The sequence below is a fragment of the Rissa tridactyla genome, chromosome 11 (assembly GCF_028500815.1).
Source record: "Rissa tridactyla isolate bRisTri1 chromosome 11, bRisTri1.patW.cur.20221130, whole genome shotgun sequence".
NCBI lineage: Eukaryota > Metazoa > Chordata > Aves > Charadriiformes > Laridae > Rissa > Rissa tridactyla.
In genome coordinates this window covers 18870844-18884603 of record NC_071476.1, presented here as the reverse complement: position 1 = coordinate 18884603, position 13760 = coordinate 18870844, and positions in this window count along the sequence as shown.

Below are 13760 nucleotides of genomic sequence, written 5' to 3'. Positions count from 1 at the left end.
ATGAAAGTAAACCCAATAGAAGCATAAGCACAATCAAAATGAATTTGCAAATCAGGGAAAGGGAAGGGGGAAGGGAGGAGTTACGAAAATTTGCAGTTCTTGCCGTGATTGTCAGATGTTCATTTTGATGACATATGTGAAATGTAGTGACAACCTGCGTCTAAATGCATCAAAATTAGTTGGAGAGACCTGGCGAAGTGCCACGCACCGCTCGATTGCAAAACCACCGGGCTGCACATCTGTCTCGCAGCATGCCCCGGGGAGGGAGGGGAGAAGCTGCCAGCTCTGCAGATGGGTAGCTGGCTTTGCTCTCCCAGGCTGTGCCATACCCGCCCCATCCTCACTGGAGCACTGCGTTTTTTTCCTAATAATCTACCTGCCTACACGGCGCTTCGGCGTGTGGCAGCACATATGATGGTTTGCTTGGCTCTGAGCAAGCTGGCGTTTTTAAGAGTACCATCTATTCTTAGCCGCAATTTTTTTAAATATCTTTTTTTCTCTGTTTTATGCATTTCATTACTGGTTCTGCCTCCGAGAGGCTAACTGAAACTCGCGGGTAGACCATCCCTGCGATTGCTGGAGTCTGATACTATTCTACAGTGTAGTCTCGGTGCTGTTCCACACAGAGTGGGTCCTAATGAATAGGATTAAAGCGTTGCAACAGCGTCCGTGCCCTTCTGGAGGCAGGTCGCACTGACTCTGCAGCCAGTTCGTGGTTTAGATAGTTACGACCCAGGGTCTCTTCTGCCGAACTCCCGTATCCCTCCTGCACTGTTCCTCTTCATCGCTCTTATCCTGACAACCATAACTAGTAGTATTTGTATTTATAGCAGAGCCTCCGGCCCGAATCAAAATGAGGATTCCTTCCTGCAGGTCGCTGTAAACGTCCGATACATAGAGGAGGGAGACGTGAGGGAAACTAGAGAGGTGGGGGTCGGTCTCTTCTCCCAAGTAAAAAGTGGTAGAACAAGAGGAAACAGCCTCAAGTTGCACCAGGGGAGGTTTAGATTGGAAATTCGGAAGAATTTCTACCCCAAAAGGGTTATCGCACATTGGAACAGGCTGCCCAGGGAAGTGGTGGGGTCACCATCCCTGGAGGTATTTAGAAGCTGGGCAGACGTGGTGCTGAGGGACATGGGGTAGTGGTGGTTTTTTGTCAACGGTTGGACTGGATGATCTGAAAGGTCCCTTCCGACATAGGCAATTCTACGATTCTGTGACTTTTCTGGTGGGCTGTGTTGTGTTGGGACAGTGTTCCCGCACCCACCACTGACCCTTCAGGAAGTTACAGGTGTAAAGAGTCACCAAGTTTACCGTCCAAACAGATCAAAACTTATGTAATTCTGCCCTGGGTAAGGTCATTCGTGTTTATGGATTTCTCTTGAATTAAATTTCCCCTGCCATTTTCACAGCTAAATGTTACCATGATAGGCACAAACATGGAAAAAGACGGTATTCTCTCGTCTTGAAAAATTCTGACATGTGTGTTCATGGAAAAAAAAGTTGAGCCAGCCTAGAAGCATGCTTCCTATTTGCCTGCCTCAAAAATATTCCTGGACGAGAGACAGTCATCAGTGCTTCACAGAGAGCTTGTGTCGAAAGAGGTGGCGTTCCCCTTGGCAGAGAAAAGGAACTGAAAGGATTCCTTGGGATATTCCATCTTTTAGTGTAGGCGAGCGCCTTCCTCTTCCACCGAGTATCTGGGTTGTAGGTGACGTGTTTTCATGATGTTGTAGGTCTGATAAGTCAGAGGTTTTTTGGTTTGGTTTTGGGTTTTTGGAGAATCAGAGAGGAACTGTCAGGAACAAGGATGAAGGAAATAGAAAACCATTTTGCCTTTCTCGGAGAATGGGCTGGGAACAGGTAATATACCTACGGGCTGGGGATGTGAATTGTTAATACTTTCCTGGAAGTTCATGACATCTTGAAGCTGTGGTAGATAAGGCCCAGCAGCACAAGTTAAAAGGATCAAGAAGAACTTGACTTCACAAGATCTACTATCACCAGTGGCCAAGGGGAAGCCTCAGAGCTTTCAACATTTTTTCTGTCTTCCTCAGTACGAAACAAGCAGAGCCTTTAAAAGCTGAATGCTGTGGTAATTTAAGTAAGACCTACTCCATGCTCTGTGTTCTGTGACAGGAGCCTTACAACCCTTCCAAATGATCTACTATTAAATACATAGGAAATATGGAGCCTGTTGCTTTGTACCCACTCCTTATCTGTCTTTAGTCATCCCTGTCTACAGCAGAGCCAAAAGGCGAATAGCACAAAAATAGAACGATGCTTTTATTAATGCAAGTGCTCCCTGAAACTCATGGAAGAGACGCATTGATTTGTAGCAAACTTAAGAGCCCAGGAGCATGAGAATCCCATCCTGGATCAGCCTAAGGGTCTACCCAGTCCCCATCTCTAATAGAGAGGGAGTCTTTGATGAGAAAGAAAGTTTAAGCTTCATTTCTTTTCACAAATAGGCCATTCAGCCAGCTAAAAAATAAAAAAAAAAATCTCAAAAGATACTTCTAAACTATTGCCCAGTGTTAAAAGAAAGCAGGGCAGTGTTTTCCATCAATCTACAAGATGTCTAATTGAATTCAGTAGTACTATCTACCTGTCCAAATTAACAGGCATAACAGTTTCCAGTATTGGAGCCTCCAGAAAAGTTCATGCTCCACAACTACGGAGATCATATGATGGCTGGAAGGGGAATTTTGACTTCTTTACTGTTACTATTTTAGAAGCACCTGGAGAATAGATTTAATAAATGTGAAATGTCCCAAAACTTGCCTCTTCCCCCAGACAAAGGGAACTTGAATCCCCAAGCTTGAAGCCCTGCTATGATGTTACAGACTCTGCAATGAGGTGAAGTTGTTGCTAACAGGAATATATCCTCCTCCAGACGTGCGGTCTCAGCAAGGCAGTGATGGGCACATCGAATCATTTGTTTACAAGAGATTGTCTTCTGCTGCCAGGTTCTTACGCCGCAGGCATAAAAATACACTTTCCACGTTAGCACAGGGGGTGGAGGGTTGAGTTTGCCTGTGCTGGGAGAGATGGGGGCACCAGATAATGAAAATCCAGGTAACTTATGGCGGGCTCTAAGTTGGGCAGTGAAGGAACCTGGATTAGCGTAGTGCTTGCTATTTCTGCTTATATTTCTCTGGAGCACGTACTTAATAACTTCATGGGCTTACTCGAGGCTTATGCTCATGGGACCAAGAACCAAACTATTTTTTAAGTCAACTTCCCCGGTCCTCCATCTCCTGCAAGTTATCTCTAAATCATACAGCTTTGGGCATCCTGAAATAACATTAGACATATCCAGAGAACCTTTTGGCCCTTCAGGCCTCCTAGACATCTCAGTGAGGGACAGCAGAGGTTATACTTTTTGGAGGGATGACTCATATGCTTGCCATGGGCAGAGAATCAACTATTCCATGAAATAAGCTCCCCTGCAAGCTGGCCAAGCAAAAAAATTGGCTTTAACTATAAAGGTAGCTGGTAGCCTGCCCTTCACTTGGAGGTAAGAGGAGTTGGAGAGCTGCCATTGTAGGAGTGTGCTTCAAAAATAGGCACAGAAATGAGGAAAAAGTTAAAATGGAGAGAAAATGCCAGTTAAAGAGGCTGTTATAAACACCTCTGAAGGCTCACCAATGGAAGGCTCAAGTGCTAATACTGAGCAGCAGATCCCATGGCTAACTAACAAAAGGAGGGAGGCTTGGCAGCTAGCTCTGGATAAGTTTATTAAGAAACATATTTTTTAACATTCAATTACATCATACTGTTTCCAAAACAGAGAAATTTATCTCTAGGTTTAATGAGCGATTGAATAACGTAGACGTATCTGCAGTTTTGCTTCGGAGGGAATTGGGAATTGCTTCATAAGCCTAATCTCAGGGTTTGCTTCTTTCCATGCAGCTTCCTGAAATGCTGTGTGCCTCCAGTCGCTGTGCAATTAGATCTGCTTCTTACAGAAAACTTTAATTGGTAGATCGCACGGCACCGGCGTGTGGTCAGTGTCTTCTGCTGAGTTGTACGAGTGGAAGATCGGAGGCACAGAGCAGGAGGATGGAAGAAGGGTTGAAATGGTCTTTGGTACCAGCTCCTCAGAAATGGAGGGGCAAAGCTTTGTCATTTCCGTTTCTGAGGCTGTAACTATTCTGCCAATTTACCCTGGGGCGCAGATTCATAGAAAGTCAATTGCTTTGTTCGTTCACATTCTCTACGTGTTGCCTCTGCCTTGGCTTCCCAGCTCCCGGGTTTGGGGACAGGCGCGTGATGTGCCGTGGCTGGTCCTTAGGGACAAGGCAGCGTGCCAGAAAACCCAACTACTGCGTGATTTAGACACGGCTGCGGCCGCTGCGGCTGGGTCCCAGGGAAACCAGGATACACAGAGGTTCTTGCTCTGACCCTCCGAACGGCATGGGGACGGATACCTCGAGCCATCTGCCTCCAGCCTCTTCAGCTTGACGCCGTTGAGGTTGAGTTTGGTGGAGTCCGAACAGCAGAGGATTTCAGCACAGATCTAATCAAAGCCACGTCACCGGTGGGATTCCCCTGCGCCATGGATTTGTGATGTGGGACTTGCGTGGGACCAGACATGCTGCCCTTTGGTGCGGGCAGGTCCTCGCCAGCGCCTGACATGGGTGAACTTGGTTCATTCCTTCAAACGCTGCCTTTCGAAAAAGTACGTGGCCTCTCCTTTTGCATCATAAATACTGTTTGGGGGGTTGTTTCCATCACAGTTGGCTTCTAGATCCAGTTATCTTATAAATCCCTTTTTTAAAGGTCATCATAACTTTTCTGCCTTTGCTTTATCTACAGTTGCGTGTAAGCCTTGGGTTTTTCTCAGCTTTTAGTCAGTTTTTGTAACTTTAACCTTCCACCTGCCTGGTTTACTCCAAGGCATGCTTCAAACGTCCCAGCCATAATGACTTTAACAGTATGTCCCTCCTGTAAGTAGCAGTTAGCAGCGGTGAGACACCCAGAGACCAGGTTTTAATCAGCCTTGACTGAAGACTAAAAATGATTCACTCCTGTCAGCGCTGGGCAACACAACAAACAGCTCTCCAGCAAATCACTTAAGCAGAAATATGTTGGCATGTTTCTATAGCAACTAAGGAAAAATATTTCACACAAAAGTCCATCTGCTGCAACATAGAGGGAGATCTGGCCAAGGATCCCGTTAGAAATTAATCTTAATTTGCAAATTTTATTTCTGCAAACCTCTTGCAGCCACTTGCGCAAAAAGGCAGAATGCAAGTGAGAGGAAAGACAATTGATTTTTCGATAGAGGCTGTCAATTAATCAACAAGCCGGTCATTAATTTGGGTGGCGGCGATTGTCTGAGGATGAAAAATCATGGTGCATTTGCGAGGAATTCATCTTCCTTGCTGTTTACCAATCAGGCTGCATCACACCATCTTGTGCGCAGCGTATTTGGAAACACACTCTTATTTTTTCAAAGGAGGCTAGTAGCAAGCGTCCAATATTTTTTTTTTTTTTTTTAAAAAAAACCATTTTGGTTTGATTTACTTGTAAAGAGTTACTCAAATTTATTCAACCATATAAAATGCTTTGTAGAAGCCATCAAAGTGAGGAGAGGGGGAAAAACCAGTGCGATAATTTGGACTGCGATGCATTTTATTTTATGTGATGTCAACACTTCAAAGCCTATTGGAGCTGTGCTCGGGAGATCTGAAACATTTTACGGGGCACTTGGTGTCTGTGCTACAAACCATCTCCAACTATAGATTCTCTTGCACAATGTTCGCATGCTGCTGCCAGCGTTTTCTTTCTTCCTCACTAGCTGCTTTCTACGTCCCCTCTGGCAGTTTTACAGAGCCCTCAAAAATACATTTATAAAAACGAATCGGGGGGAAAGAAAAAAAAAAAAAACAACAAATGAGAACCTTCTTCCAGCTAGGGAGCATGTAGAGCAGTGTCCTAGGAGGTGTTCCAGGTCTCCAGGGGCTGTGTCCAGGGGAAGGGACGTCCAGCCTGAGTAGGCTCTGTCACCCGGAGCTTTTTATGAAAGCCTAGACCTTAAGAGACTTCAGGGAGAGGTGAGATCTTTGTGTCTTGTGTCACATGTCCTTAATAACATGCCATGGTATTTAAACCTAGGTTGATAGAGCTGGCAAGCATTGTGATGGTAGAAACACAGAGTTGCCCAGGAGCATCCTTGACAAGGAGGAACGACAGCCTGATTCATTTTGGGTGAATAACTGCCCCATCTGAGCGGTGGCTTGTTAAGTAAAGCGTTGAACATGGGAATAGAGCTGTGTATGAAGAGGAGAGGGAACGTGAGAGAACGAAATGTGAGAACTGGAGGACCTCAGACGTCTTGGAAAGATTGCTTTTCCCCATTTCATTTCTTCTATGCCTTTGCACCCCCTCTCCCTTCGGCTGTAACTATCCTTACTAAATGCCATCTTCTCCATGGGGCAGGATTGGAGGGGGAACAAACTTCTCCAAATAAGTTTAGAACACATTTTTATTTTAAGCAGCAAACAAGTACTTATTTCTAAAAAAACCCAAAGCAACCCAAAACCAAACCAAAAAACCAAGATCTTTTTGTTCCTTAATAGACAGAAAACAAGTGTTGCATCTCGTCCTCAATCTGTTTTGAGATACTTCACGCTGATCAGTTGGAAAACAAGAAAACAACTTCCTTAGCAGCAAGAAACATCCAACCCCAAACTGAAAAACAACTGAATTACCAACATTTTTCATAATCTATTAAAACAAGTTGTTTTCTCTGAGATTTCTTTTGATGCACAATGGTTATTATTATTTATGGAGTTGTTGGAGAAGAAGAGAATTGGGCTCTTTTGCCAAGAATATTGCACTGCTGTCCTCCCCATGGTTGCTATCTGCTCTCAGAAACTGGTAGAATTCTTGATCGCTACCCAATACACGGACTTGATCTGAAATTTTGGTCCAAGACTGTCGGACCTGTGGAGCTTTAACTGAAGTAAACAGGATTTGCAGCTGCAGAGTAAGAAGTATGCAGGAGCCTGCTGAGCACATTTGCTTACAAAAACGCTGCAGTCTACTGGACTGTGGGGCCGTCAGGATAATCAGGGGCAAGTGGGTCAGGAAATTTGACTCAACTGGTCCGCGTTGAGCTCTAGAAGAAGGAAAATGTCTTCCAAACACAAACACGTTACGGCATTTCATATGGGTGAAGTTCCAGGCATTATTTTTAAGCCTTTGTACGTTGGCGTGTGGATAATGAATGGAAGTATTTGAATTTGGCTTGACGCTGTAATAGGTGGTGTAAAACTCAGCTGTATCCATAGCCATGCCCAGCCTCATCCAGGAGTTTGAATGCCGTGAAGCACTTGGCGCAGCCAGGGTAGCGTTCCCAAGTGAAGAACCAGTTCGCAAAATTCATACTGGGAAGGAAATGAAGAAATTGATTTAGGTTTAAAACCATCCCCCTTAATTCAGTTTAACCCTGAAAAACCCGAACTGACATTACAGTCGGGTTTGGAAAAGTTTTATTAAATTTCTTCATCCTAAAAGCTTTATTCAATAGTTAAAGTGATGCTCTGATCCTAAATACTTTGTACATCATTCCTATTATCATTGCTCTACATTAGTGTAAGTATTCCATTAGTTAAATATATTGCCTTTCGTTATTACTGGGAAATTTTTGGTGGACACAGTAATCGCACCGTGAGCCTTAAATACAGGTTCCCCTTGGCTGAAAAGCGTTGAACCAGGGTTCACAGGGTGAGCTCCTCCGTGGGAGTATTTTAGTGTCTCTGCTGGGACCAATATGCCGTACCCTTAGTGAAACGAGAAAGCGCAGCCAAATTGCAGCAGTACCGGTGCGTAGGACCTAGCGCTTTATTCCTGTGCCCGTACTGGTTTGTGCTGCAGCAAGTCCATGAGGTATCAGCAATGATGGCAGTTTTGCTGTGCAATTATTTAGGATGTAAATGCGGTCCTCTCTGAAGTCCATCCTAGGTCTGGTCTTCACAAAATATAGAGCCTCTCTCCAAATTATTGGTATGTAATGATTACAATTTGCGCTTTAATACTTAGGCTTAGATTGGTGATGGAAATCCTGAGATCGCTTTCTTCTGATTTCCCATCCCGTGTATTTTGTCAGAGCTCTCTGATTTGTTTACAGCGTTCTGTAGGTGATTTTCCGTGCACTGTTCTTGCGGGTTGCAAGTGGGCTTGGCCAAGTCACGGAGCGTTCTGTCCAAGCTTTTGGTGTCAGTTCGTAAGGTACCATTGTACAGACGCGCATTTGAGATCCCTTTTCGGCATCGTTCGTGACACCGAGATGAGAGATCCCAGAAAGGGCTGTACCCCCCTAGAAGCAGGAACGGCCAGAAGTGTCATTAATTTGACACTCCCGTAGTTTTAGCCTGATTTCTGGAGTAAAAACATCAGAACTTCAATCTTCCAGAGTTCACCCATCACTAGCTCAAGTATCCAGCGTGCAATGTATTGTAATGGCACGTGTCAAGTTTTCCAGAGGTTTAAAGTTTAAGCCAGATTTTCTTCCAGCATAAAATCATATTACAAGACTGGTCTAGGTGAACAGGACATTTTACGGCGTGGTATTATGTGAGCCCAGTAAACTTTTAAAAACTGTTTTCTGAAAACCAGCAGTTTTAAGAAGAAAATAGGAGTGCTGGAGTAGGGGCACTGTAATCTGACAGGCTTTGTTGCAGCAGCTGCTTCCTTTGTTTATAGCTGTATTTGACCTCTTTTTTTCTATTTTGCTTTGCCATTCTATTTTTACCTCGTCACGACTTTGCCGCAGTTGGCTGGATCTGCCAGCTCAAGCTCTGCAGATAGCCTGGCCACGGCGCGGGGCCCGTCCGTAGGCAAAGTGGGCTCAGGCACCAGCACTGTCTGCGGGCCATCAGCTGGCTTGTGCCCAGGGGCTGGTGTCAGCTCCATGTTCTCCTGCGCCGTATCTCCCAGCAACTCCCCATTCTCTCCTCGGAGGGGCCAATTGGTAGCATTTCTTGATGACTTGATGGCTTCTGTACCTCATCCATCAAGTTGGGTGGCTGGCGGGTTAATGACTTCTGCCTGTGCACAGCCAAGCTATCTTAAGTAGCGTAGGAAGAAGCCTACCTACATGAGAACATCTTCTTTCTGCCCACCCTGCCTCAGACCAAAGGTCCTTTCTCCAAAGCTGGCCATTAGGAAGGCCTGAAGAGGAGGGAGGAGACAGGGTGGGTGTACACATGGCTTCCTCCTGTGCTTTTCCAACCTCCAGCTGCAGTCTCTTCCTGGATCGCACATGGTTTCTGTGCACGCACTACCCCTCCACGGGTTTCTTTTCCGTAAACATGTCCAGCGTCTTCTTGAAATGCAAACTTTTAGCACCCTTTTCCTCTAAAGGGCTCTGAGATAGAGGGGGGAAACTCAGCTACCCACAAATTCCTGTCACCTCACGGGAGACACGTTCAGATTTGGGCAAGCGAGGACACTGATGGGTAGGACATGCTATAAAGATCTCAAGACTGATGAATGAGTAATGAGTGTGAAGCAGCTGGCATGACAAGAGGCCTAATAAAATTTTTGTTGTGGGATCTGTCTAGGAAGTAGCTAAACTTTCGAAGGAAAAAGAAAGTTGCATAAATAAAACGATGCTTGGTTAGTGTCAGCTGCGGGAACCAAGTTCTGCGAGGTTCAGTAACTCCTGTCGGGAGCCTGGTGCGTTTAACCGACTGAGCAGGAGGGAAGGTAGCGCTAATCCAGCTAATCCAGAGATGGCATCACCAGCATGGCAAAAAAAATCTACATTTTGATGCTTACCTGCCTTACAGATCTCATAAGAGATCTGTTTTAGTCTCATGTGACCCTTGAAGACCAAGGTGTTAATAGTTTCGTGTTCAAGCTCGGTGACAGCAGGGCACAGAGCTCAGCGTTTCGGACTTCAGCTTTCCTGCCCACCTTCTAAGGGCATTTCCTTCGTTCAGGTTTGATGCCAACGATTCTAACACTGCTGTTTGATCACAGCTCTGATTCCTTTGCCTTGCTATTGTAAGTGCTGCGTCCAGTTTTGGGCCCCTCACTCCAGGAAAGACACTGAGGTTCTGGAGCGTGTCCAGAGAAGGGCAATGGAGCTGGTGAGGGGTCTGGAGCACAAGTCCTGTGAGGAGCGGCTGAGGGAGCTGGGGGTGTTCAGCCTGGAGAAAAGGAGGCTGAGGGGAGACCTTCTCGCTCTCTACAGCTCCCTGAAAGGAGGGGGCAGCCAGACGGGGTCAGGCTCTTCTCCCAAGGAACAGGCGACAGGACAAGAGGAAATGGCCGCAAGTTGCACCAGAGGAGGCTTAGGATGGATATTAGGAACAATTTCTTCACTGAAAGGATTGTCAAGCATTGGAAGAGGCTGCCCAGGGCAGTGGTGGTGTCGCCATCCCTGGAGGTATTTAAAAGCCGGGCAGACGTGGTGCTGAGGGACATGGGGTAGTGGTGGACTTGGCAGTGCTAGGTTAACAGTTGGACTTGATGATCTTAAAGGTCCCTTCCAACCAACACGTTTCTATGATTCTAATCTATCGTTCTGTCAGCTAATGTATTTTTGTTACTCATAGCTCTTCTTCCCTCACAGCGATTTCTAAAATAGTGGGTTGTGGTCGTTGTACCTCACGGTTCCTGTTATCACTTTCCCCATCCACGCTCATAGCGTTGGCTTTGCAGTGGTCAAAGCGCTGGGTGGAAAGCTTGAACGGGCAACTGCTCCAAAGCCTTCCCTGCCCCGAGGGGCTTTGTCAAAGCACATCTTCATTTGGAAGACAGATCGTGCCGTGAGATTAATATGTGTATGTATGACATGTCTGTGAATTCAGCCTCTTGTTAGTCGTGATTTTGGCTTGGCTAATAGAATTTTCGTTGGGTGGATACCAGAGCTGCTGCTGAAGGATAGTTCTGGTTCTTTGGCTTATGGAACAGCCATAGATTTTTATTCTTTTTTTATAACAACTCTAGCTTTCTCAAAGTATTTCAGGATTACCATTTTCTGTGGTCAGTCTATGATAAACTCAACACCAAAACAAACAAACAAAAAACCAAGCAATCTGGCTATGCCTGTCGTTTTGGAGTTGGTTGGGCTAAATCTTCCTGTAGTAAAAACTGGCATTGTTCCTTTGAGGTGGAAAACCAGCCGGAACCGGCGGGATGGGGGGGGGAGGAGGTACATCAGAAAGTGAAAGCTCCAGTAATCCGTTTGGTGGGTTCCCAGTGGAAGGGCAGCATCCGCCCGGCCCAGCAGTTACACAGCTGACTTTGTTCAAACCTGCTGGGTGTTCTACTTCTTGGTGGAAACAAGAAAACAGGGATGAAAAAAGAAATTTTTTCACTAGATCTGAATTATGAGCCCTCAAAAATGTTTCTGGCGTGTTTATCGATCTATTTCCTTTTAGTTTCTTTGCTTCATCAGCGTCTGAGAATGCTGGAGATGGAGAGACAGAGTGGATTTGGTAGCCGGTTTATCACGTCGGTGTAAATTGCCTTCGAGTGCTGTGGGACACTGGCGTGCAATCCTTACACAGAGGATTGGACTGGAAAGACTGGAAAAATCTCCAAATATTTTAGTACATCTAACACGTCTTTGCCAATCTGTGTGCCCCGAGTGCGTCGTGACACAGAAGCACTCCAGCTCTTTCTGTCTGCCCTTAATATTTTGTGCTTCGTGAACCCTTATTAATTAGGATATTAATTTCCATATGTAGTTTTGGAACGATGCCATGCTGGGAAGGAGCTTTTTCTCACGTGCCGTTATTCTGGTTTTGTTCACTTAACCCACACTCTGCTGCTGTTTATTACAGCACGCGTCAGGTAGGGCTTGGGAAATTAAAATTTTGGCAGAGAGAACGGGGGCTTTGGAAGCTTTTATATGGTGTCAGGTTATTTCTTAAAAGGCTGAAGATGCAGATTTATCATTTGTGGTTTCTGCGTAGCAAATCATTTGCGAACAGATCTTCGTTTGTGCTGCCGTAGTGACATTTATCAAGAGTCTGTGCAAATGCACCTCGTGCTAGCGGTTGTTCATTAAGGGTGCACCCTGGCATTTGTTGTTCGGTATCTATTGCACGTGACTGATCCCTGAAACAATACCGCGTTTGTGTCTTCTACCTGACTAGAGAAATGAGCTCCTTCCATACTAGAATAACAAAAAGGGATTCAAAATATAACCACCTTGTTTATGTGGAGAAAATAACCAAATTCGTAAAGAAGCATCCCCAGCTGGCTGCACTCACCGGTACCCGCAACCTTTCCCAAAAAATAACCCTGAACGATACCTCATTTTTCTTCAGGATGCAGATTACGGTGTGAAAATCGCTGCTTTTGTCTGCCTGCACGCTGCTGGCTGCTGATTAAAGGCACCAATGAAAAGCAAAACTCTGTTCTATACGTCGGCTTTACAGTCAGCAGTGAATTGCCATCCAAAGCCCAGGGACGCTCTAGGGTTTGCTTCCCAATCCCAGGATCTGAAGTTGTCCCGTAGCTGTTACCTTGACATAAAGACCGCTGTGATTGCTCGGCTAAAGGAGGGTGGCATCCTTTGCAGTCGGTGGAGCTTAGTCATTACTGAGCAGCTACAACCAGTGCTTTTGGAGAATGTAAAACTTGTTGAATTTTAATGTCCGTTTGGCACGTTGGAAAGGGAATTAGGTGCCTCTTTGACTTTTAAATGATCTGAAGAGGAATGTACTTGATACAGGTGGTAGGAATTATTCTTGGAGTCCTCAGATATTCCAGGCACACATCTATTTTCATTCCTCATAAACGTAACCCTGGTGAGAGGGGTGGGGACATCAATTAAGAGAAAAGCCGTTTTCCACAGTAGCGAAGGATCTGAAACGAGTGTTCTGCAGATTAAGCAGAACAATCTCCAGAGGTTTTGCCAAACAAATTTTTCAGATTTCTCCAGGATTCTAGTCGTGGCCTGTGATCGGAAACAATTGCCAAGAATTCAGCAGAAAGAGGAAAAATACCCCAACTCTGAAGTTTTGAAGAGGGAGGTGGTTTGTGGGTTTCATGGGATTGCATCAGAAGTCTGATCTTCCCGGCAAAAGATATTCTCTTTGCAAACAATGAATCCCCTAAAACCACAAGTGCCATGAAGACAAGCAGCATGTGGTTTGGATGTGAGTAGGCCAATTTGTCAACTCTGTTTCATTCAAAGAGACGGAAATAACGAGTGGAAAAACATTGAGATAAAAAAAAACCCCGCCACACCTCGGGATACTTGCTACGGATTGATCCTCCCAAAGCAGAATATAACCTTGGATTTACTTAATGGAACTGCCCTGTATTTGTGCTTAAACGGCGCTGCTAGGTGATCTGAATAATACATATTTATAATGTATGGTTATTTTTTGACTGGCACGGGGAGTGTTATTCTAGGTAATACAGTCTTTTGTGGGAATTTCAATTGTGCTTTAGGATCCAGTCTAAATATTGTGATGAATTTCTAGCAGATAATCTCAATAGACAACCACTGTCTACGGGGTGGAACTGCCCCTGTGCATCCCGGAGTGACTGCGCTCGGCTGCCGGCGTTTACATCCCATAGACAGGGCTGAGGATTTCGAGGCATCTGTCCCAGTATTACCATATCATTCGAACTGGTCACAGTATATAAAATTATTCTTTAAGGCAAAGGTTTGTTTCTTTTCTTATTGCTGCTAAACAAACCCAACACCCTCCTTTTCTCAACAGCAGCATTAAAAGCATTTGGAAAAGTATTTACTGCTTTTACTTATTTCAGTTTTAGCT